We start from the raw sequence: 24,622 nt of genomic DNA on the forward strand, positions 1-24,622 counted from the left end.
AACCTGGATTCGCGTTAACAATCTTGCGGATCCTTTTCAGAATGGCTTCATAAGGAACTCAGGAACCACTACTAACATCTTGCTACTGAGCACTTTGAAAGCCAAAGTCTTACAAGGTGGCTTTCCCATCTACGTTGTCTTTATCGACCTGGTCCAAGCTTTTGACCAGGTCAATAGACAACGTCTCTGGACAAAACTTGAAGCCAAAGATTGCCCGGATTCAATTCTTGAACCAATAAAAGCACTACATCAAGGAACCTCCATCCGAGTACGTCTCAGCGCCGAGGGGCGCCTATCAGGAGAAATTGAGACTTCAAGAGGCGTAAAGCAGGGCTGTCCTCTGGCGCCTAAGCTGTACAATTCTTATATCGCAGACTTTGGTGAATCAAGTGCAACGATCCGACACTTTCCTCCATCATTAGGAGGCTCTAAGATAGAGCGATTACTCTACGCCGATGACATTATTCTGCTGGATCTGACGCCTATTGGCTTACAGCGCCAAATAGACAACCTGGTGGCATTCATGGCAAAGAACAATTTAAGGCTAAACGAAGACAAAACGAAAATCCTCATTCTTGGACAGTCTGCAAAGAAAAAACAAAAATTCACATGGCACTGTGAGGGGCAAAACCTGGAAACAGTAAAAGCATTTAAATATCTGGGAATTATGATAAGTAATGACAAAGAGGAAAAAACTATGCAAGAACCACTATGGTCAAAACTGAAGAGCCTAACCGTGCAAGCCAAGGCTGCGGATAGAAAGTACGGTCGCTTCTCGATCGTTCCAATGTTGAGATTCTTCAAGGCCAAGGTGGTGCCGGCCCTGATTTATGGCATGGACGCAATGCCATTGGCCCCGGACTTTATCTGGGAAAAATATGAAAGCTACTTCTGGCGGTCAGTCCTAGGTCTGGCGAATTCCACCCCTATCGCCTTAATAAGAAGAGAACTGTGTTTACCATCTCTCTTAGTAACAAAAATGAGAGCAAGCCTTATGTTGTACCGGAAAGTAATCAACACGCCTGAAGCAAAAGTTCTGGACCTCATCAGAAAGGAAATCCAGAACGGCGACAATTGTATGCTCTCCATCTGGGAAGAACGAAATCTGACCATCCTAAAGGAACTGGACCTCAACGTGGAGACACTGATCCAAAACCCCAACAAAGTATCGAAAAAAATGCTTGAAGCGGACTGGATTAACACTCAAGACGTAGCCAATACTTATTCTCTGACAGCAAATATTCCAAGTGTTCCAATGAAGCTAGACGCGGTACGAGGCTATCTTCAGAAATTCCCTGATAAGAGGTTAAGCCGACTGTTCCTGAGGTTTAAATTAAATCAACTGAAAACAAATGAAATCCTGGCCATACGCAAGCAAGCTGAAACGAATATCTGTCGCTTCTGCAAAACTGAGAACAAAATAGAAACCACGAAACACTTGATTCTTGAATGCGTAGGTCTGGTGAAAGAACGACATCGATTCCTTGCAGACCCACTAAAGAACTACTCTACCTTAGACATGGAAGATCTATGGGCAATGCTGTCCGGTGGTAACAGGCGCTTTGTCATCTGAGTGACTTTGTTCTTTAAAGCTCTGAACTTGAAACAGATCGACCAAGCGAAGGGAAGTCCAACCCCCAAAGACATATAATAATCACATCACGTCGAAGTCCCTTCTTCTTCATCTGAGAATCAGGACTGAGGTCAAGTCAAGTAACGGAACCAAATTAGGATATGAATTCAAGGTCATAAGGACTTTCTATCTTCCTTTTTTGTAAAAATTGTGATACAATTAAAACAAAAAAAAACAAAAAAATAATTATGTGCATGGAACGGGTTTGGACTGTGTAGGGTCCTAGACACCGTAAACTACATCAACATCCTGAATATTGTCACAGATGCATCTGACCTGGTTATCCAGAATTGCATTAACTCTCAGAGTTTGAGTGCTGCATGTCTCCTGATAGGTGGTCTGGGGAAACGCACAACCCAGTGTGTGACCTAGTTTGCAGTGATGACATTGATGATTTCATATGTGATGTCACGCGTGATTTTAAATGTTTGTCATCAGTGTGCTCATCGGCTGTGTGAGGAATCTGAAGGCATCTCCAATTCTTTCCCAAATATATCCTCCTCCCAGGTGGTCATGACCCGCGTAGTGGATATTTGAGGGAGGATCACCTGGGTGGAGGAGACTTGGGGAGTGGGGATGAGGTACATGGTATGCCCCATTTCCCTTTTAGGACTCAACTATTCCCCCAGGCAGTTTTAGGGTATTAGCAATCCCTTCATTATTTTTCCAGAAACCCATCTGCTAATAAACACCAATCAGATGCTGAGACAATCTAGAGCCATACATCCTCTCTTCATTAACTCAGACATATGCAAACACCACTCTGGTACTGGGACGAGGAAGAGGCATGCTGAGTACCAAGACCGATTTTCGGTTGTTTTACCGTAATGGAATAAAATGGGGTAGAAAAGACCATAGCCGTTTTGGCCAAAAATGTTTTTACCATTACAGTAAAGCAACCCAAAACCAATAGTTAAGCTGCTCCCACCCACTCCCCCTTACTTACCTTGCGGCAGCACACTCCTTGTGTGCTGCCGACTCGTTCTGTCCCTCCGATACCTGTTCTTTTTGTTTAAAAAATGATTTATGCAAACGGATGCAGGGGATACCCCCGCAATTCCTGCTGACATTATAGTGAACAAGGGTGTGGGGAACACCACTACGGCCCGCTAGCCTTGTTCGCTATAATGACACTGAATGGGGGATTTTGGTCAAACTTTTCGGCCATACACATTTTTAGTAAAGCTGAAATTCGACCAGTTGTCCCATTCGATCTTTTATATTCTGTCTTTTTGGGTATTACCCCAAGACAGTTATGCATTAGAGGAACATTACCTGTATCTGAGGCCAAAGGGGTGGTAAAAATGGCTCGCTCAGGTGAGGCTGATGAGATTGCCTGTGGAACGCTTGCAGGAGAAGCCAGATGTGAAGTCAGGGAGACACGAGCATGAAGCGGCTAGGAGCTGCAGAGTCATTGCAGTGCAAGTGGATTGCGGTGGGAGCATTCAGAACATCTCCGGTGGCAGGGCTGGTCTGCCTACCCCCTACAGTCAGAGAGACTCCCTCTTCATTAAACCAAGGCAGCGGAGATCCTAGAGGAGAGGTGCGCCAAGCCGGGAGTAGTGGTACCCTCAGAGAGCCTGCCGATGCAAAGAACAGCACCCGGAGACAGCGTACCCAGTGAGTCAAAGAGGTCTGAATGACTCTGGGACGCTGTGATGTGAACCGTATGGTTTCTGCAGGTCGGATCGTTCATGAATGAGCCAGTGAACGTTCAGGCAATCACAATGCCGGTCAAGCTTGAAATAAACATGATTGATGACTATGATAACCTGAAGCCTGAAAGAATTGAATGGATACCAAACTGTAAATGAAAATTAAACTAACAAGGCCAAGGAAGGGCCAGGGAAATATTGAACTTTGAAAATTGTGAATATGCCCATGAGCAGGGTGCTAATTTCAAGCAGGAGAGTTAACTGGGAATTTGATGTTGCTTTATTCATTGTGACTGATTGAAATTAAACTTTTGTTGATTACCAAACCGAAAGAAAGCAAGTCTGATTGAATGCCAATTGGATTGAAAGGAGTTGATGAAGTGTCATGATCAAAAGAAACTGTGAACCTTTTAAACTGAAGAGAATTGAAGGTGTTACTCCAAAACCATGCGACAGATCTCTTTCAGATCCGTCAAGGGGAAAAAATTGTACAGAGGGTCCATGAGAGGGCAATGTTTCCTAGGGTAAAGGAAGAGGCCAGGAAAGAGTAACAGAACAAGGTATCCAAGACTTTAGGGAAGCTGACGAAACATCTGACTCTCCACAAGGTAATGGAAGAAGAACCAGAAACTCTTCTGGATGTAGCCTTTTCCCAAAGGAATGACCCACTGTTAGTTGAAGCTTTCCTAGAAAATACACCAGAACAAGAAGGCTGTGAGAAAGTTGGACCCTTTTTCTTTTTGAATCATGGGTTGGTGTACACGGGGGACACCACTCCAGAGGGTGTGGCTAGAACACGGTTAGTTATACCTAAAAACCATATGCAGGATGTCCTGGAAATAGCCCACTCCCATCGCGCAGTTGGTCATTTAGGGCAAACTAAAACCCAGGCACAAATTCTGTTGGCTAGAATTCATGCAAATATTAAGACCATTGTACAGTCTTGAGCAATCTGCCAAAGATCAGTGCCCATATGCCACCTCTAATACCATTACAACCACTTGCAATCATTGAGGTTCCATTTTCTATAATTGGCATGGATATTGTATGTCTGTTACTCACCAACTCACTGGCCGGGGCATTGGGAGTTGTACTTCAAGATTTGCCGGAAGGAACGGAGAAGGGCAGCGATCTCTCGGGATACGAACCATGAGCCGAGGTTCTACTTGAACCTAGGCCTCCTCAACTTGAAGCAGCTCTTTTCTATGATACACCCCTCTGCTGGATGACATACACAGACAGAGAGGTAAATCAAATAAGAGTGGGAACACGCGCACCGCCAGAACCCAAGCTGTCATGAAAAACAAACAGCCTAAACAAGGCTGGCAGTGGAAAGGCACTTTCAATCTCCTGATCCTCGCTTGGTAGTACCTTGATTAACATTGGCAGGGCTTGGAGGATTATGGTCCTAAGGGAAAAACAATAACTAGAATGACCCCCTTTATACTAGGAGAAGAGATAAGATCAGGCAAAAGAGTGTAGACAAGCTTACCACTGTAGGGATAGCGATGAATCTCTGAATGGCTAGTTTGTCCATTAACAACGGCGGGGAGAAAATAACAAACAGCAATGTTATTAAAGGTAGTTATCCCGGGCGGCACGAGGGTCGCACTAGATCTGGGCTGGTGCACTGGGTCTGCAGAGCGTTATGAGTGCATGTAATGTTGTGTTGTGGCAGTTAATATCCCTTTCATGGGGTCCTGGAGACTAGTAAATCTGGGTATAGAATGTTGGAGCAGTGTAGGCTGGCAATAGATGGAAGTATGAATATGGGCAAGTAAGCAAGAAGTACGTGGACCTCAAAATGGCAAAGAACTCAGGAATTCTGAAGATACAATGGTATGGTACAATGAAGGCTTACCGGGTACCTGGAAGAGGGTAGGGAATCTGTGAGGTAGTTCAAGGTCTGGTTGCGAATGGAGCTGTGATTGTAAGTGCCTTAGATTTGTATGCTGTTAACACATACTTTTCTTTCCAGGTGGGGGCAAAGTGAAATGTGGTGGTAGACTTTGTGTTTGTATGTTGTAAAATTCATTAAAATAAGTTAACCCTGCTATTTTTGAACATTGCTGGGATCAAACCCTGTTATTACTAGTTTAAGGATTAAAAAGACTACGAACTAGAGTGCGCGCCTGACCTTTTCTTTTTTACTTAATGATGCAGGAAGCCCGGGTCCTGGAGGCAGCAGCACCGGGGGTTATCATGCCCTCACTTTGAAGAGCCATATTCATGTTTTTTCCTCCTCCCCCAATTTGGGTAAGATGCGTGTGTTTGGAGGGGAGTTAGTTCCTGGTCTCCTGAACAAAACATGGTGCCATCCCTACAAAGACCAGAATTCCTTGAGACTGTAATTTAAAAAAAAAGCAATTGGCAGCAGCTGAATATAAACACAGCCTCCCTGAAGAAAGTTGGAGACTCGAAAGTACTTGGAGGAGCAGAACTACTGTGCATTTGAACTGGCAGTTGGGATTTAATCCTGGTATATTTTCTGAACATGTTGTGGCAGTTGGGATTTAACCCTGTTATCTTTGAATATTGCTGGGATCAAACCCTGTTATTACTAGTTTAAGGATTAAAAAGACTGGGAACTAGAATGCGCAACTGACCTTTTCTTTTTTACTTATTTTTGTAAAACGTGACAAACTGATAGAGGATATTTTGAATGTGGTGAATCCTCTGGGAAGTGTATTGACACAGTTACTATGAGAAGTTCAACATGGGGTGTCTCAACTGATGCAGGGGCACATTCTTTTGTACTTTGTGTTATCTGATATCATCCGTCAAATGATGGCATGGATCACACAGAGAGAAGTGGAATAATCCAGGATAAAATTACATTTGAAATGGCAGGGTGCGAGTCCCTTATGTATAGATGGAGATAGGATTTCTGTTATGTATTCCATATGTCACTGCAGAGTTGATTTATCAGACTAAATTGGTGCATAACATGGGTTTCCAGCAGGGAGACAAAAACATCGAAATTGTGACTCCTGAAATTATGGCTTTTCAAGCTGGGGGACCCAACTTGAATTTAGTACCAAAATTGGATACTTATGTGACTATTAAGACACAGAACCACATATGTCCCGGGAAGTTATTTGTACCTGAGGCATCAAGCCTCCATTTGTGGCTTGGGGGAGATCATAGTATTACTGAAGGGTGTGAAGTGTCTATAAGTAACCCAAAACATGTTGCGTTGGTATATGCCAAGTTATTAAGCACAGGTGGCTGGTCAGTACTTGCGTATCAAATTTTACAGTGACCCGCCTCAATCATGGTTCATTTCTTATCAAGCATTTGCAGTACAGGGTGTAGAGGAGGAGTCAAATATCGTACCAGAAGCTCTGCCCCCATGTTGCCTATATGTTGGGAACCGGAAATTGCGACACGTGCAGCACCAGTGAGGATGCCTGTACCGCAAAGAATTCTTGAAACAAGGTATCAATTGAGAAAACCCTATAGGCATTCACAAAGTCTTCTGGACAGAGTCCTTTAAGAAGTGTGAAAATGAACGAGAAAGAAGACTAGTGACGTCATCCAAAGCCATTTTACACTTTTACAGATGCTGTAACGCAAGTAGACAAAGTGATCCTGAGACTGTCTGCGTAGTGAATAGATTGCGGCGATGCGGCAATGTATATACATAGGAATGTATAGAATTTGGATGTTCCACGATGCACTTTAGCAAGGCTTGAAACCCGTGAATGGAAAGGGCTTCAGTGTGGCTGTTAGGCAGAATCATATGGAGTACCCTTTGGGAATACTACACACAATTAAGACTAAAAGTACAATTTCACCTATGGTACAAGCCTGAACTACACAGTAATGTGGTAGCAGTGGCTGAGCAGCCAGATTTATCTCAAGAGTAAAGTGAGCAGTAGAACAGGTTGCACAAAGGACCAACAAATACAGTGATTCAAACAAACACTCAAGGTTTCTTGGTAAAAGAATATACATTTATTTACACAGTCATTTGGAAAACATTCCACTAGTAAGAGCAGTTCAATATCACAATCTAATATACTACAATACACAACCAATCAGTTTCTGAACAAGTTCAGCTTCCCTGAAGTGGGAGTAAAATGGTAAAAAGGGGTAAACAGGCAAGGTTATAAGAATCAACAGCACAAATACTTTCATAGGCAGGGCAAAGGGTTTCAGTTCACTACAACCTTCAATTCAATAGGCCTGGGCCAAAGTCAATGGTTCTGAGTCTTGTATAGGAAAGCACAGTTCTGGTAGTGAACGCGAAATGCTGTGCCATGGTACTTAGAGTTTGGTCAGATGAAAAGTTAGATGTTGGTTTAGGGAAGGACAAGCCTTCGGAGTCTGTAAAGTTTCACAAACTTTCACTGCGGCCGAACAGAGTTCTGCATCGCACTTGCACAGTACCTTGTAAGTGAAGAAAAGCTGTAGCTGAGGCAGTTGTCCCTGGCAGTTCCTACAGATCTCACTGTCCCTGAGCTTCAGTCGTGGGGACAAGAAGGAGGGCATCAGGAGGTTCCTGTGCTGTCCAGGGAAGAGGGCAGAAGCTTGACAAAAGTCGGTTTAAGGTGTGAGTGCCTTAAAGTGCACCAGCTGGTTTCCTTCCTCCTGGCTATCCGGTTTTCAACAGCACTCTGAGGAAAATTTGACCAGGTTGGGGATGGTGTTCAGGTAGCTTATGAGTTGGTTGTTCCCCACCAAACTCAAAGGAAGAAGTTAACCTTGAAGGGCTTCTCTGTCGATGGAGTTTCAGGCAATTCGGACCTGCAGCAGGGCTTCACCGGTGGACCAGGAGTTTCAGCAGTCATCTTCCTTCCGCTTGTCTTCAGTTCTTTCAAGTCCCAGAGACTCCTAGAAATCCAGCAAAGTTGCTGGTGGTCTCAAAAGGAAAGGGAAATTAGCACATTCTTGAGAATTCTCCCTAATAGTGGCGCAGTTGGAAAATGGCTAATTGCGACGGAGAATTCAAGAAAGGCTTGGCTGGCCCAGCACCAAGAGTCGAGGCCACTCTGAGCCTGGTTGTCTGTCAAGTAGCTACATGAAAGTGAGAAAGAAACAGACCTCTATTTGAGGTGGGATGAGAAAAGACTGGAAGAGTCCAGAGTTCATCATGTAATAGTATTATTGCAGCAAAGAGCTCGAAAACGTAGTCTCCAATCGCATGGTCAGATGAAAATAGACTTTGGGTCGAACTACACCGAAACCGGAAGATAAAACCATGCCACACTCCCTTTTATTCTCAGGCACAGGGAGCTTCTGCAAGGTCAAGTTCAAAGCCTTAATTGAATAGTGATGATAGATGTTGGGCTAATTGGGTGGGGAGGCATGACCAGGCTGACCCTCCCAGCACCTGGGGTAACCATCCTGCATGCTGCTAGTGTGTGGAATATTCTGGAAGGGTACAAGCGTGCCAACCAATTGTAGAGGGCCACGTAACAGAGAGCTCTATAGTTTGTATAACCAACGAATCGTTGTGTATTTTAAGACAATGAAGATGACTTGCACTAGAGGAGGACTTTGTTGTCCACCTGATTTTAGAGACCCAATCACAACCCCCATTAGTATGGAACATATACCTAGATGTTCCCTGTAAGCCTATCACATCCCCAAGTAGGTTTTTGTAGTTTGCCATGAAGTGTGACGTCAATGATGATGAATTTTGACTATACAAGTTATGTTTTTTTATGAAATTCATCGAGATTGTGCTTTGCGACGTCTGTTGATGTCCGTTGTAACTCCCTGTTTTAGACAATTGCAAATAAAACAGCACTGAGTTTTGCCAACTTCCTAAGTCAGTTGGATTATTGATGTATGAGTAATTTCTGCATCACCACCCATCTCTAAGTATTGCTGCCTTGTCTTAAAGGACCCAGGTCTATGGGTTCAAAGGTATTTTATGACTGGCCCTAAAAATACGGTGGTGATAGTAGGTGGTTTAACATTGTTTCACATAGATGGGGGCATGTGGGAAGGTAAGATATAAAATAATGAACTATTCCAGAAAGATACATTTCCCATTGATCCCGATATTGAATATTTGTTGAGACATAAAAAGGTTCACACGATTAAAATGAATGTGCAAAAGAATAATATCACTATGGGTGATGTGGTTTTGACAGAGATAGAGGATTACACATGGGGAAGATGGACAGAAAAGGGTTTGGTGATTATAGCTGTGTCCATAGTATCATTCTTGGTATGGCTAATAGTGCTTAAGGTCAAGTTACACATGATGATGTTCATAGTGTTGGCTGTTGAAAAAGGAGAATTCAGTTACATGACGGACATGTATTTTAAGGCCAATGTTAGTTCAAATCTGCTTTACGCGTGTCTTCTTATGCTTTTGTTTCTGGAGAGGCCTTTATTTAGGACCTTACAGAAACAAAGGGGGGATACATGTAGGAATAAGTAGGGTGCATGTCAACCATGCAAGAATTTTAGCAGAACCTCAGACTCCTATACAAGCTGTATGCCAGTGTACAAATGGTGATGGTGTTTCAGCTGGTGTGTGGCTTAGCACTGAAGAAAGACATTGATGAGAATCATACAAATCAAAGAATGAGCAAAGCATAGCATACCATAGCATGACAGTGTAGTGTTAGTGTAGGGCCTAACAATTAACTTAACTAAGTACTTTCCACTAACCATTAATGTTAACAAACAAATCTATTAGTAATTAGACACACAGTGATTCAGAATTAGAAATAAATGCAGAAAATGTGACAGCTCAAACTGAACTGCAGTGTACGTGGCAGACAGTAGAATGCATTTTGTAAAAACTGTGTTTGAAAAGGAAGCTGAAGGAAACGGAGGATGAAACTGTTGCATGTTCATCCAGACCTGGAGAAAGAGTGCTGTACAGAGGTCATGGTGAAGAAGCAGAAGGAGTTTGGGAATCTGCTGCCCATGCTAGGTGAGGTGTTTCGTTGATGGGTGACCTCACTGCAAGGGGTGGTGAAATATTATACTTTCTTTATGAAGGGATAAGCAAAGTAGGACAGCAGGGAAAAGGCTGTAAAGGGAGTAGGGAGTGAGAAGAAGGGGCTTTCTGCCAACAGATGGAGAGAAGGAAGAGGTTTAAGAAAGAAGAAGGCAAATTGGAAAGTTTCGGGATGGCTGGTGACTGGCCGTATATGTGCTGAGAATCTGCAGCAGGAAGGAGGGAGGTGGGTGGGCTGCACTGGACTGCAGTAGCTGAGGGTGATAGACAGAACTCCTAAAACTCTTGGTAAGCATAAGTGTTAGGGAGAATTCTCTGTTTTAAGATGAATTTCCTAACCTACTGAGTCCCCCAGCAGCTTTGCTGGATTTCTGGAGTTTGTTTTTTTTCTCCTGCCAAGAGAGACTCTTTTTTTTCTCCCACTCTTGGACATGATTTGTGGTGTTCCTTTGACTGTTAATGTGTTTTATGGGCTATGGGGTCCTTTACTCCATAGGGTCTCATGTGTTTTTACTATGTGTGTTACATAGCACCCTCCGTGCAGTGACACAGGGGTGTCATAGTGACACCCCACCATAGACTCCATACCCTGGGACTGACTACTGTCTCCCAGGGCATGTAAAGTCACCATTTGCTTTACTAGTCCCAAATTATGAACAGAAACCAGTACAAACCATCATATTGTGGACGCACTGGTCGGGGCAATTCGATTGCCCCGGGGTCTGTTAGTCGAGGGGGCACGTCTCCGTCCCCCCTGATCAAGTTTTGGCTGGTGGCAGTGGATATTACTTTTTATATTCGACCGTGAATATATCTCTATGGGATTTTCCCATTGTTCGAGGCTACCAACTTTAATTATTTCATTCTCATAGCCTCGAACATACCGCCGGTTTATTTATTTAATATTAATTTGCCGGTTGGTATTTTTTGCCAGAACTCTATTCTAAAATGGCGTTTGTGTTCTCTTCTGTGACTCCAACCCAAGTCGAGCCCTTTGTTCCACTTTTTGGCGTGCTTCTCCACAGAAGCCTCCAAAAGTGGTGCCACTCTGTCTGGGTACCACAGGGGGTGAGGGAGGGGGTTTAGGCACCCTGGACTGAGTTACCTTGGTCACTCAAGTCGCACTCTTGTGTGATTGGCCCAAGTGGTGAGCCGGCCGGCTCACCACTTAGCATGTTTGATTGACAGCTAGGCTGAGTGAATGGGGGTATGCTGTATAAAAGCAGGGCTTTTGGGACTGGAACTTCAGAAGTCGCCACAGGACCTGAGAATCCGACGAGGGAGAAGCTGAGCCGACCTGCTACGACGACACCACTGGTGGAGCCCTGCGGAACCGACTCACCACTTCCCGATGACAGAGAAGATCTCCCGGCTGGAGTGTCTTCTTCCCCTGACTGGTGGGCACAACCAGTTTATCTTCTTTTCCTCGCATCTCAGGATGTTTTGTGGTCGAATTGCCCGTGCCAAGCACCCCGGCAACCGGATAGCCACTTACCACTGGACCGCGAATAAAGGACCGCTCCTTTTAACTGAGAACTCCGCGGATGGTTTCTTCCCTGGCAGTGCAACGGACTCCTGTCTTCCTCCCCGACGAGATCCTCTCTTCCCTGGATGAAACACCGACTTGCATCCGCTGCCAGGAACAACTGCCCCCGCTGGAGTATTCTCACCACTTTAAGGTACCGTGTCCGCCAGGCCTCCCTTTCTAAAGATTGCTAGTTGCTAGAAGGTAATAATAATCCCTTAACCTTCTGGACAGGGCTGGCCGCCTTGACCATCTAACTGGTCCCTTTCTTTTGGTCCAACTCTTTCTGAACCTTTTCGAGACTTTTGTGCACTTTTCAACCGTGTGACCTTGGACACATTTCGTTCTGATCCTCTTAAAGTGGATCCGGCTTTCTGAACTCTAACTTCACGGTTTGATTCTGCCTTCCTCTCTTGCTGTGTTCTTGTGAAAGTGTTGGGATCTGTTTCAATTTATACTCTGCCTTTCTCTCCCTTTTAAACCGAATTATTAGAGTGCCATCTGCGTTAAGCGCTCACCGCTGTCTGAAAATAAGTGGGGCTTTACTTAAGACTTGTCTAATATTCTTTTAAGGGAGTGTATATCTTTTAGTGACCGTGATTTTGAACTGCTTAATATTAGTGCCTGTGTGTTTTATTAGATGTGGTTTTAAATAATTATCTATTTTACACCAAGCTCTGGTCAGTGTTTGCTTGTTCTACTGTGTTCTTTTGACCTATTGTGAATACTCTGCATACTGCCGAACTCTTCTTGAGGGAAGTCTGACTGCTCAGCCACAGCTACCAAGTGAATCTGTGTGGTACAGACTGCTACCAAGTGGGTTTACTGCCAAACACCTGTAGTCTTAAATCTTTTGTAGTGGTCCCAGAGGGAACTGCACAGGTTCCTGCCTAACAAGTGATAAAATAAGCAAAATATTTAAAAATAATGACTTCATGCAATGGGATATAAAGATGTGTTCTCTGTGTGCGGTTAGTCACTTGCAGGCTTGCGAAAGTATCCATTATATACAGCACAGATAACTCTACATCATCTGTCAAGTTCTTTTGTGGGGAGTTTGGTGTTAGAAAAAAGTGACTTCAGAGTGTATTCGCATTTGCTGAGCTGTCTACGAATGTATCAATAAATTAAATCTTCCACGTTCTTCTTGGTACAAAAGAGACATTCACGTTTGTATTTTATTAATGTCTGGTTTCCTTGTACATGAGTGTTTTATGTTGGTCCAGGTTTTTCCAACTGTGTTGATAAACCACATTTGGACTCAGTCCTATTTTGAACAAATCCAGATAAAAGCCAAAGAGCGCTATTGTAAAAACTGTGTGTGGCCTAACATTATGTGAGTATTCTTTCATAATATAAAGGGTTTTGTGTTCAGCACTGCACTACGTCTGGGATTGTAGCCAAGAGGACCCAAATAAAAAGGACAGAACAGCAAGCTAGTTTCCCATGTGTTAGATGCATGCTTTTGGTGGAGCTGACCTGGAGATATAAAAAAAAAAATCTACAGTCCCTCTCTGGGACCGGCCCCTGTTCTTGTGGTTTCTTCAATCGGCTCCCTTTGAGCCCCTTGATCTCATTGATATCAAACACTGAATGCTTAAAACTGCTTTCCTGGTCACGATTACGTCGGCACGATGGTTGGGGTAGATCGGGGCTCTTCTCTGTCATCCCGCTTTTCTCAGGGTTCTCCTGGATTCTCTAGTCTTGTGGTGTGATTCCCAGTTTTTGCCTAAAGTGGCCTCAGAGTTTCATTTATCTCAGGTTATGGTCCTCCCTGCTCTCTTTCCAGACCCCCTTTCCCCAGAGGAGGTGGCTTGGCGTATCTTTGCAGAACAGAGGCCTTCTGGCGGTCTCACAGCTTTCTGCTGATTTTTGGGGTCACCAGGCAGGTAAAAAGGCATCTGTGGTTTCTATCAGTCACTGGATAAAGATGGTTATCTCCATGGCCTACCTGGCATCTGGGCTTTGATTCCCCTGCGGGCCCATGGGTGCTCCATCCGGGTATGGCGGCCTTCTGGGCTGATTATCAGGGTGTCCCTCTGCACAAGATTTGCAGGGCTGCTACTTGGGTGGAACCGAATGCCTTTATCACTCACAACTGAATCAGTGTTGGTAACCCCATGGATAGTTCCTTTGGAGTGGTCGGTGCTGTCAGTGGCCCAGCTGTGACTGTTGGTTCCGTTGCACAACACATTTGTGGTGTTACTTCTCTGATCTCTTGGTTGTTGTAGTTCATTGGTCCCTTCCATTTCTTGCTGGCTTGGATATGCCTCATAGGTAAGTACTTAGAGGAGGAAGAGGGATGTGGAGGTAATGCTCCAATCACTTACTGGTAATCTTCATTACTCCTAGTCCTACTCTTCCTCATAACAATACTGCTGACCCTCCACGCCCTCCTGTGTTGTGGACGGTGTCATGATCTGTCTAGACTTACAATGAACTGAGGATTGTGGGTAGGTAGGAGGTATATACCTCCATAAGAAAGAAAAAAAATAAAAAGTTCCCATATGGGAGGTGGAGCCTCATGGGAAAGCACTAAGACGAGGAAGAGCAAGGCTAGTAGTAATGAAATAAGGTAGACCATTTCTTGCATTTCTCATCTTTTTCAGTAACTTTATTTAACTGATTAGGCAGTGTATCAATGCAGTACAGTGTGCATCAAAACAACCTTCACTCATAAAATGTTCTGCATTTTATTTAACTTTTTAAGTACCGCACAAAATAGAATGGTTTGTCTATAGGATCATTTATAGAAATAGTATTTTGTGATCAAATAAATGATTACCGTTCAGGCTTGACAACATTTCTCCACAGATGCTGCAACTTGGCCGCCTCACGTGTGTAACTTTTTTTTAGTTATATTAGTTTAGTTTTTTGGGTTCAAGAATGTCTTTTTAACTTTTCTCTAAAATTCTTGTTTTGTTAATACACAAGTACATATGTCTGTCTGCTCTATTGAGCAATTCCGATTCGGTAAAAGAAACAGTTTTTTTTCATGTGTGTTTGAATTTGTTTAAACATTTGCATACATCATGTTTTCTATATTTTGACAAACTTTCCTTTTAAATTTAATTATGTGATCATTTCTCCTTAAGTTTTCAGCCATCCTCGCTCTCCCCTTGTTTTTTTTAAATCTGAGAGGCAGCTGAGGAACCTCGCAGGAGTCGGCCCCATGATCCAAAGCAACAACACATATCTATGCATTCACTGGGTGGTCAGCCCACTGACCAGTGCTTAATTTGTTGGGGTGTTTGCCGGTGGCCAACACCGGCAGTCTTTTTTGGGGACCGGAACATCGGGCGCACGTGCAATTCCTTTGTTGAACTTCCATGATCTTCCTAATCATTGAGTCATTCTGCTGCTCTCCTTGCAGTTGCAACTTGCAGGCCATGGCTGGCTGGCTGGGCCTTCAGCAAAACAACAGCCAATGAAAACCAACATCTGTTGTTACTATGCACTTTTAATGCATTCTGTATAGTAACACAGAATATATAGTTTTCATTGGCTGTTCGACTCCATGATGACGTGTGTGGGGGGAGGGGGAGTGAGTCACGTGTTATTGCAGAGGCAGCAGGCAGGTCACGAGCACACTTGACTTGTTGAGGCGTGGCGTCAGTGACTCGTGAAAGCCTGCTGCCCTGCACATGTAGTTCCAACTTTGGTGTGTGCGGCCTAGTTTTGCTGCTGCAGGCAGCTTAAGTTAAACTGGGGCAGCCTGGGCAGGCGCTGGTGTTCAACAACACGGATGCGGTAAGTACTCGTCCTGAAATACAGCTTTCTTTTGATCAGCTCGAGTGGTGCTCAGCAGAGCACTGTGATGGCTTCCAACATATGCTTTTAGATATTCAAAAAGCAATGTAGAAAAAGCACTTCAATGCTGATAACGTGACTACACCACATTAATCTATGTTGCTAATACACGTTTTTAAAGTGCTAATGCTCGGGGGGGGGTGCCCTTGAACAGTGACATGGGTGTCTCCTGCCACCTTCTTTCAATTATCGGAGGCGTGGGCGGACCCACGCTTCTACCACCTTCAAGACCATTTATGTCGAGATTCAGGTGACATTTGCAAGAGACGCCGGTCGGAGCAACTGTTCTGCAATCAATTACCCTGCAGACTGCACCATGCAGGGCTTGGGCGCAAAGTTATTATGGGGCTATTTCCCTGACACCGTGCAGACTAAGAATCGTGAATAAGTATAGGCTCAAGTGAGCAAAATATATACGATTTTACAGAACTATCTAGCTGGGGGACAGGTGCCTGTGTTGGACTGATCAATCTACCCGTTTGTTACACTTGCCCTTGTGAATATGCGCGCCGAACTAGGCATTAAGTGCCTGACTTGAATGTCAATTTCATATATGACCACTAGATGATAGTGTTGCTCTATTTTAACTGAAACCACTATTAGGGATTTTTCTCTACCTGTCCTGAAGAATGCTTGCGATTTTATTTGTTGCTTTTCTATTTAAAACGTGCTTTTATTTATAAACCTACCTCTGCGGCAAAATGTTCATTTAGATTTGCTTTTGAAAATATTATTTCTGAGTGTGCCACTAATTACCACTATTGCGGCTGTACTCGCTGGTTGCATCAGCCAATTCATGATCTAATTATCAGTTTATTTAGGCATATCATGGTGTATAGGTGTGCCAAGTAAAAACAAATGCTTTGAGGAGGTAGATGGTGTAAAATTTGTAAAGGACTTTGGTCACTTTGGGCCACTGGTGGCATCAAATAAACACAAACGAAATGTTTCTGCTCAAAGTGCTGTTCATTTTTCCTCGTTGGGGGCTATGCTTTCGGTTCACCAGTTCTAACCCAGTGTTGACTACTATAGTGCTCAGTCTGATCATTCAAATCACTAATAGTGAAATATGGAGGTTATTTTGCGTCCATCAGATAACCGTTGCACTGCCAATCCAAAGGATGGTTTGTTGTGTTCTGCCTCAGAAGAGCATTAGCCCTCTTTGTGAAACAAGAATAACTCCTTGCCAAGCTGCCCCCGTCATTTGCTTCTTTAGATTTTTGAGCCACACGTTTTTCTTGAAAGTTAATAGCTTTCACTTCAAACCATTTTTTGTTATCTGCTACCGTGCTATAATTATCCGATTAAAAACAAAACAAACCTTTCTTTATCAACAATTGTTCCTGCTCTTATTCACTCCCCTTCCCCCATCCCTCTATGGAGATTGGCTCATAAGGTCAGTTTATCTGTTTGGTAAAGAGAATGTCATTAGTTGATGTCTTCATTAATGTGCAGTCATTCTTAAGGTCAACTAATGGTTTTAATAATGCACGCATTAGGTTTCCTGCACGATTCATCTCACAAGCATCCTTCCTTCCGAACACATCTAATAATGTTCTCTGCACTATGTTAGAGTGGATATTGTGTTAAGTGTTCATTTTTCATTGAATGTGTACTTGCAAGTAATTTGGGCTATTTTGTCATTCCAATTAGATGCTTTTGTGCCCCTTCTTTTTTCGTCCACTGTAATGGGTAGTCATCGGAGCTCATTACGAGTTTGCCAGTATACAGTAAACGTGCCAGTAATGCCATTAACCTGCACTTTACCAGTCTGGCCAAGTATAGGTTTGCAAGAACCCTTGATGAAGGTTCCATAAGCTTGGAAAGCGAAGAGTTGCAATATAACTGCCGAACTTACACATCAGATACAGCACTATGTTCTAGGACACAGAACAAAAATTACTTAGTTATTGTGTAGGTTCTAGAAAAGTCTGAGAGCAAGACTGGTTTGGATCATTGAACCTGTTAAACCATGTACCCTTGTAGATAAGCGGACTACATGCTACACTGTGCTTCAGAAGGCAATTGGGCAACCTGCTAGGGGAGACTTTCCTACTTGCTTGTTTCAGCCTGATTCTTTGAGACCCACAGGATATTTTCTGTCAAATTTAGTTTTTTCCTGATTCCTTCTGGCAAGTTAAATACTTTTCCACCCCACTTGCCTCTGTTACTCATTTCTTGGGACAAGCACTGGCCAGTCTGTAAGGCTGCCAGTGTTGCTGGACCCTGTCCTCCATTTCGCCTACTTGTATAGCAGTACTAAATTCTCAATGGCTGCTAGAAATAGGGTACTTGGCCCCCATTTCTTTTGGGATTTTCCACCCACCCAGTGTGTTTCTGAGAGTCTGGTGTCAGTGGTAACCTTGTTTTAATATCTATCTGGTGGACTATTTTGTTGATTTATGAATTATCTTATATTTGCCTTTTGGTCTAATGTTGCTTAAACCCGGTCTTTGAAAAGCACTGGCTTTGTTTGGCCTCATATTTGGTGGTAGAAATTACCATGTGTGTTCATACTCTTTTAAAAACTCTGTCCAGAGCCTGGGGAGAACAATTATGTGCATGGCGGAGTGAGCTGCTGAGTGACTGCAGACTTTGGCAGACCCAGAGTCTCTCTACAGTGGCCTTCGTTTTCCCAGCTCACCCAAGAATTCAAAAACAGCATTCAGCCGCGGAGCGAGCTGCTGAGTGACTGCCGACTTTGGCAGACCGTGGCAGGGAGTGGAGGAGCCTGCCTGTCAGCTTGTGCGGTGAGCCCTTTTTTTTTTTTTGTGTGACTTGCGACCCTGCTCGACCACTCTGGCCGCCGTGACGGGACGGTGGTCATTTCTGAGCAAACCTCTATTGCAAAGACTAGGGACGAGGGACCCAGGACTTAGCAAACTACGCTAAATACAGTATAATACTGTATCGGGAATCGGGCAGGCATGACGCCCCCCCCGCACCCGTCCCTCCCCTGGATGTGGAATCCTTCCCTGCCTCTCCCCTGTCTGGTCCCCCGTTTCCCGTGCTAGCCTCCCTGCCAGCCCCTGTAGTTCCTAGTCTTACCTGTCCACCCGCCCCTGAAATGGAGGTCACCCGTCACGTTTTGCAGCCACCGAAGGAAGCACCGAAGGAAGCCAGTGCTCTGAAACCGAACTCGAAGAGGAGGGGCGAGAAGTCTTCGGTGCCGAAGCGGGTACAGAAGTGGACAATCTCGTCAGACCCGCCTGACTCCTCGCCAGACTTTTCGGTGAAGACCGCGAAGACACAGAGGATGAATCTGTCGAGATGTGATGAGTCTCTTCCGGCCTGCCTGTCTGAGGCGCCACCCGGCTCACAGCCACCTCGAGTGACTTATCAAAATCAGCCGGAGCTTGCGCCCTCGAAACCAGCTTCTTCAGATCAGGCTGAGCAAAACTCGCAAGCCCTGTTTACCTTCCTTGTGGAGGAGGAGGCGGGCCTTTCGAGTAATTCATTAGCTCCGGAGAGACGAACCACAAACGAAACATCTAGTATGGAAAATAACTTCTCCAGTAACCAAGTAACTGAAACTTATACTGCTATGAACAATTCCCAAAAAAGGTGAAAAAGTCAGACTGACAAATGCAACGCATATTTCAACTGAAACTTTATGCACTGCTATAGTCCACAACGTGCAAGTGAGTGAGGTCCTGGAGAGTCCAACTGAAGCCCAGACCACTGCAGAGGTCGCCCAATTAATAGACATCACCAACAGACCCACTGGAATCATTCCAGTGTCGAAAAACCTCAAGACTGTCAATCTTTTGCATGCTCCTGTCTTTTGCAATCCACAGGACGGAGTTGACCACTGCTGTGAGCCAGGTACTTCTAGTGTATCTGGTTCACATGCAGTGGCCGACCAAACGATGCAAAAAAAGCATGATGGGGCGGCAATTCAAGTAAAGAAAAAAAAAGATAAACCAGGACCTCAAACGGAGGGTGTGTCTAAACAACTTACCCCCGCACTAATCAAAATATATCGACATAATCTTAACAGGATGAGAAGAAGAGCGACCCTAAAACCAAAAGTACCTTTAAGTAAAAAAATGGGCCCAAAGAACAGACCTGGCATGCCTTTTACTGTTGCAGCAATGAATGATTTCTTTAAAAAGAAATTAGAGACTCGACTGAATGTGCAGCCGGAGTTGTCGGACAGTGAAATCTTGGAAAGTTGCTCGCAAACAGAAACAGAAATGACATCATTAAAAATCATTAAAAAGTTGCGCAGAAGAAGCTATTACACCTTCAAAACTTTCTGACTCTGCTTCTACAAAGACGCTGACAAAGAGTTTGCCGGCACTGAGATGGCACTACACCAACAAAACTAACAGTGAGAAAAGAACAATGTTTCAATAGGGAGGCTAGTGACTGCCCATCCCCTGCGAAACTTGGAGCCAAAAGTACAAGTTCAGTCGAAAGACAAACAATTCTCCAGCGACTGCAGAGTTCTGCGAACACTTCACCAATCCAGCATCTGACACCATCTGAGCGAGGAAAGGAGACGATCACAAGCCCACAGTGGTCGGACTCCCAAACGACACTATGCTCATCATCGAGGTCAAGAAACATAATGCCATCAGCTGAGCCTAAGCATGATGAGCGTGTGCGGGCCAGTGCTACAAAGTCAGCAAAAATTCCAACGCTGTCGTACACTCCTCTATGCATGCGTAGACTGAGCGAAACCCAACAACCATCGTTACAAGACCCTTTCCAACAAAAGGCTGACATAATGACCATTATGTCTACTGTAACAATTGTGATGGCACCTTTCAGTAAGCTATATGAAAGCCTAAATGATACTCTCCGCGATCAGATGTCAATGCTGGCCTCTATGCAGTCGAAATTAAACTATCTGGAAGGGTACATTGTCGGGACAGGAGGCATCCCGATACCCAGGGCAGATGGACCGCCCATCAGGAATGATCCCAAAATAATGCAGCCCCCTCTGGAGCTGCTTACACCGGACGGAGAAAACGCCAAAGGAGGGCCAGACTGTAATGAAAGAAATCCGACACTAATGTCGACTGCCAATTCTGAGACAGACTTAACAGCTGCTCAACAAAAAACAAGAAAAGGTGCATCAGCAATGGTACAACTGAAGGATCCTCTAGACGAGATAATTGCAATAATAGAGGAAGAGGATGAAGTCTCTCAGGCTGATCGCTCAAACGAGGTAACTGGACTCACTAAACACGCACCAAATCCCTTCTATACAAAGTCAGGTGAAGGGGTGAGCAGGCCTGCCAAAGGCTTCCGGGAAAACCCTAAGGTTTTTTCCTACGGTATATTTTCTCAGCAAAAGTCGATTGTCCATCTTACTTCCAAGAAAGACAAGAACATGCCAGCTGTGGTTTCTGGCCTACAAGCCCCGCAGCGGCAAACAAAGACGGCTGCAAGAAGAGTAACCCCTATGCTTCAACCAAAGGAGGGTACCCCTGCATGCTAGATCCGGGCCACTGAAGTAGATAAGTCAGGCAAAGAAAACACGCCCAGTTCTCACGGTGGATGACCAGTCAGACTGGAGTACGATAACCATCGATGAGATTGGGTACGAAAACAATACCAGGAAAACCCCGAAGAGAAAAGTGGGGGAAGTGGAAACAGATACCCCTAAGAAGGAACCTCCGATCAAAGTCCAAATACATGACCACCCGGCATCATCGCCGAAGTACTCAGAGAAAATTCAAAAAAGCCAAAAATTGTGATTTGGAGATGTATCGAAACCATGGTCGAACTCAACGTGCACAAAAAGAATGGAACCAGTGCATAGAACAAGTCCGAACATTTGGAGAAACGCCCGACCCTCACCCGAGCCAGCACATCGCCGGCGAAACGAGTTGATGACTGACACAAAAACTTCAAACTCGAAGGTGGAAATGGGTCGCAGAAACGTAATCGCACATGTGCAACACTCCCTCCGGGTGGAATCAAATTCTAAAAGCACTAGAAGATCGGAACCTGAAAGACCCCCAAAAATGGAATCTAAGAAAATAGTAAGCGACTGTATTCTAAGATTGAAAAGCACAAACCCAAATCTGGGCAGAGTGACCATGAACAGAACTAACATCCTAAAAATCCTAATGCAAATTCCAAGCTTAAGACCTATTCAAAATCAGGACCTCTGGATGGTGGAGCCAAGCACGTCATTCCTATATACATCTCAATTCCAAGAATATCGAATCTCAATTATTGAAGGAAACTGAAACCCTCCTGTGGTTGGGTTATGAACTAGCGGAAATAAAATGTTTGAATAAACAAACGGATTCCTCACTAGAAGTTGGTAGGGCAACACCCAACCCCAACACTTCTAAACCACCGAAAAGAGACACGCATGTTCATTATATCAGCAGGATGGAATATACCCGTCCGGTTTATAAGGAGCAAGAAACAGACACGCACAGAACTCAGAAATCCAACCAGGGGGCAAGAAAAAAATCTAACAACGCCCCTGAAGGCGAAGGACAGATGGAACAGCATCAAACACGAAACGAAAGACATCCCTGTTCCCCAAGGAATGCACAAGCACCAAACAAGCATGGTGTAACAGGGGCAAATCAATCAATGCCCTGGTCCTGGTCCAACTCTAAGAGGACCCCGCGAGGTAACCAGTAGCCACAATCAGTGGTTAACGCGACCTATCATCCGTCAATCCATGAAGAACCAACTGATAGGAAAACACCACCAAAGAAGCTTCTAAAACTTGGCTGTTGGAACACGAGGGGCTTTTGGCATTTAACTAAAGCAACCGATGTGAACCTAGGGCATTTCGACATTATGTGACTCCAAGAAACATGGCTGACCTCCAAACCGCAGCTGGATGGATATGAAATCATCTATACGGCTGCAAAGAAAGGGGCAGCAGGACCCCCGTACGCAGGACTCTTAACCATGGTCGGAGCGGGCTCCGGAGTTGATGTTGTGGAAACTCTCCCGTCACCATATTGGATCCAAGCATCAATCTTAAAATGTAAGACACTTTTCGCTGCTTCAAAAGTGGGTACAATCCTCTTGATAAACGTTTACTGGAACCCTGAGTCGACAACAAGTGATGAATTCACCTCAGTCCTCCAGAACCTGATGGGAGAGGCATACGGAAAAAACCCGGATCACAGCACAATCATAAATGGCGATTTTAACGCGAAGTGTGAATGGATTGGAAATTATCAAAAGCCTATAGGCCATAACTCCCTGGTGAGAAAAAGAGGAAAACTCCTTGATGAGCTAATGAAAGCCAGATACATGTATAACCTTCACTGGTATCGTAAAGAGACTAATCTCGAGATCCCGTCATGGCAAAGAGGGGAGCAACAAGGGACGATCGACAATACATTCGTCTCAAGAGATCTCCTTCCTGAAATTCACTCTTTCAAGATTGTGCAAACAGCTTTCAGTGACCACAACCTTTTAGTCACAGAAGGTCTAGTGTCCATTGATCAATCTTCAAACTGCTCCTTACCAATAGAGACGTCTGAGAAGGGAAAACGAGTAAAAATCTCTGAAAAAGGCCTCCGTGAGATTGAAGCACGCTATACTCGAATCGATCACAAGAACCTGCTATCTGCTAAAAGGAACAGGGAGGGTCTAGACTACACTCCTCTACTAACCAAGTTCCAGATGTCATCAGCCAAATTAACCAAACCACAGATTGGTCATCCACATTCATATAACAAAGTTCTGGTAGAAAAAAGACGACTCCATAGGAGACTGAAAAAAATGTATCAAAAGTCTCCTTCCAACGAAACTTTGGCAAACTGGACAAATGCTGTCAATAACTATAAGAGATGGCTCATACACCATCGGCATAAACTATACCAGAACGACTCCGAACAGATGTTGCTCGCCATCTGTGGAAATAAGCCGAAGGACTTTTGCAACTTAATCAAAGGCTCCGTAAACAAGACCAACGACAACATACAAAATAATGTAGGAGAGGGCCGTTGGATAAACCACTTCTCGGTATTGTTTGCACCGATTCCAACATCGAATATAAATCAAGTGGAAAACAGGCCGAGACCCAAAGCCAAAACTCCCTGGGAAATTCCAGACGACAAGGAATCAATCCTCATTAAATTAAGGAAATTTAACAATTCCAGAGCACCTGGGCCCGATGGCATAAGCAATCTAGAACTAAAAAAACATCCGGAGTTGTGGGCCAGCATAATGAGTAAAATTTTCTCAAATTGCAACCTTTCCAATGAAGTTCCATTGTCCTGGAAGAAAGCTAACATCGTTCCAATATTCAAGAGAGGTGCTACTGATGACCCTAATAAGTATAGACCAATTGCCCTCCTAGACGTGATGGGGAAGGTCTACGCATCCCTTGTATTAGACTTACTCCAAACCTGGATTCGCGTTAACAATCTTGCGGATCCTTTTCAGAATGGCTTCATAAGGAACTCAGGAACCACTACTAACATCTTGCTACTGAGCACTTTGAAAGCCAAAGTCTTACAAGGTGGCTTTCCCATCTACGTTGTCTTTATCGACCTGGTCCAAGCTTTTGACCAGGTCAATAGACAACGTCTCTGGACAAAACTTGAAGCCAAAGATTGCCCGGATTCAATTCTTGAACCAATAAAAGCACTACATCAAGGAACCTCCATCCGAGTACGTCTCAGCGCCGAGGGGCGCCTATCAGGAGAAATTGAGACTTCAAGAGGCGTAAAGCAGGGCTGTCCTCTGGCGCCTAAGCTGTACAATTCTTATATCGCAGACTTTGGTGAATCAAGTGCAACGATCCGACACTTTCCTCCATCATTAGGAGGCTCTAAGATAGAGCGATTACTCTACGCCGATGACATTATTCTGCTGGATCTGACGCCTATTGGCTTACAGCGCCAAATAGACAACCTGGTGGCATTCATGGCAAAGAACAATTTAAGGCTAAACGAAGACAAAACGAAAATCCTCATTCTTGGACAGTCTGCAAAGAAAAAACAAAAATTCACATGGCACTGTGAGGGGCAAAACCTGGAAACAGTAAAAGCATTTAAATATCTGGGAATTATGATAAGTAATGACAAAGAGGAAAAAACTATGCAAGAACCACTATGGTCAAAACTGAAGAGCCT

The sequence above is a fragment of the Ambystoma mexicanum genome, chromosome 11, assembly GCF_040938575.1.
Source record: "Ambystoma mexicanum isolate Mex_15411 chromosome 11, UKY_AmexF1_1, whole genome shotgun sequence".
NCBI classification, from domain to species: domain Eukaryota; kingdom Metazoa; phylum Chordata; class Amphibia; order Caudata; family Ambystomatidae; genus Ambystoma; species Ambystoma mexicanum.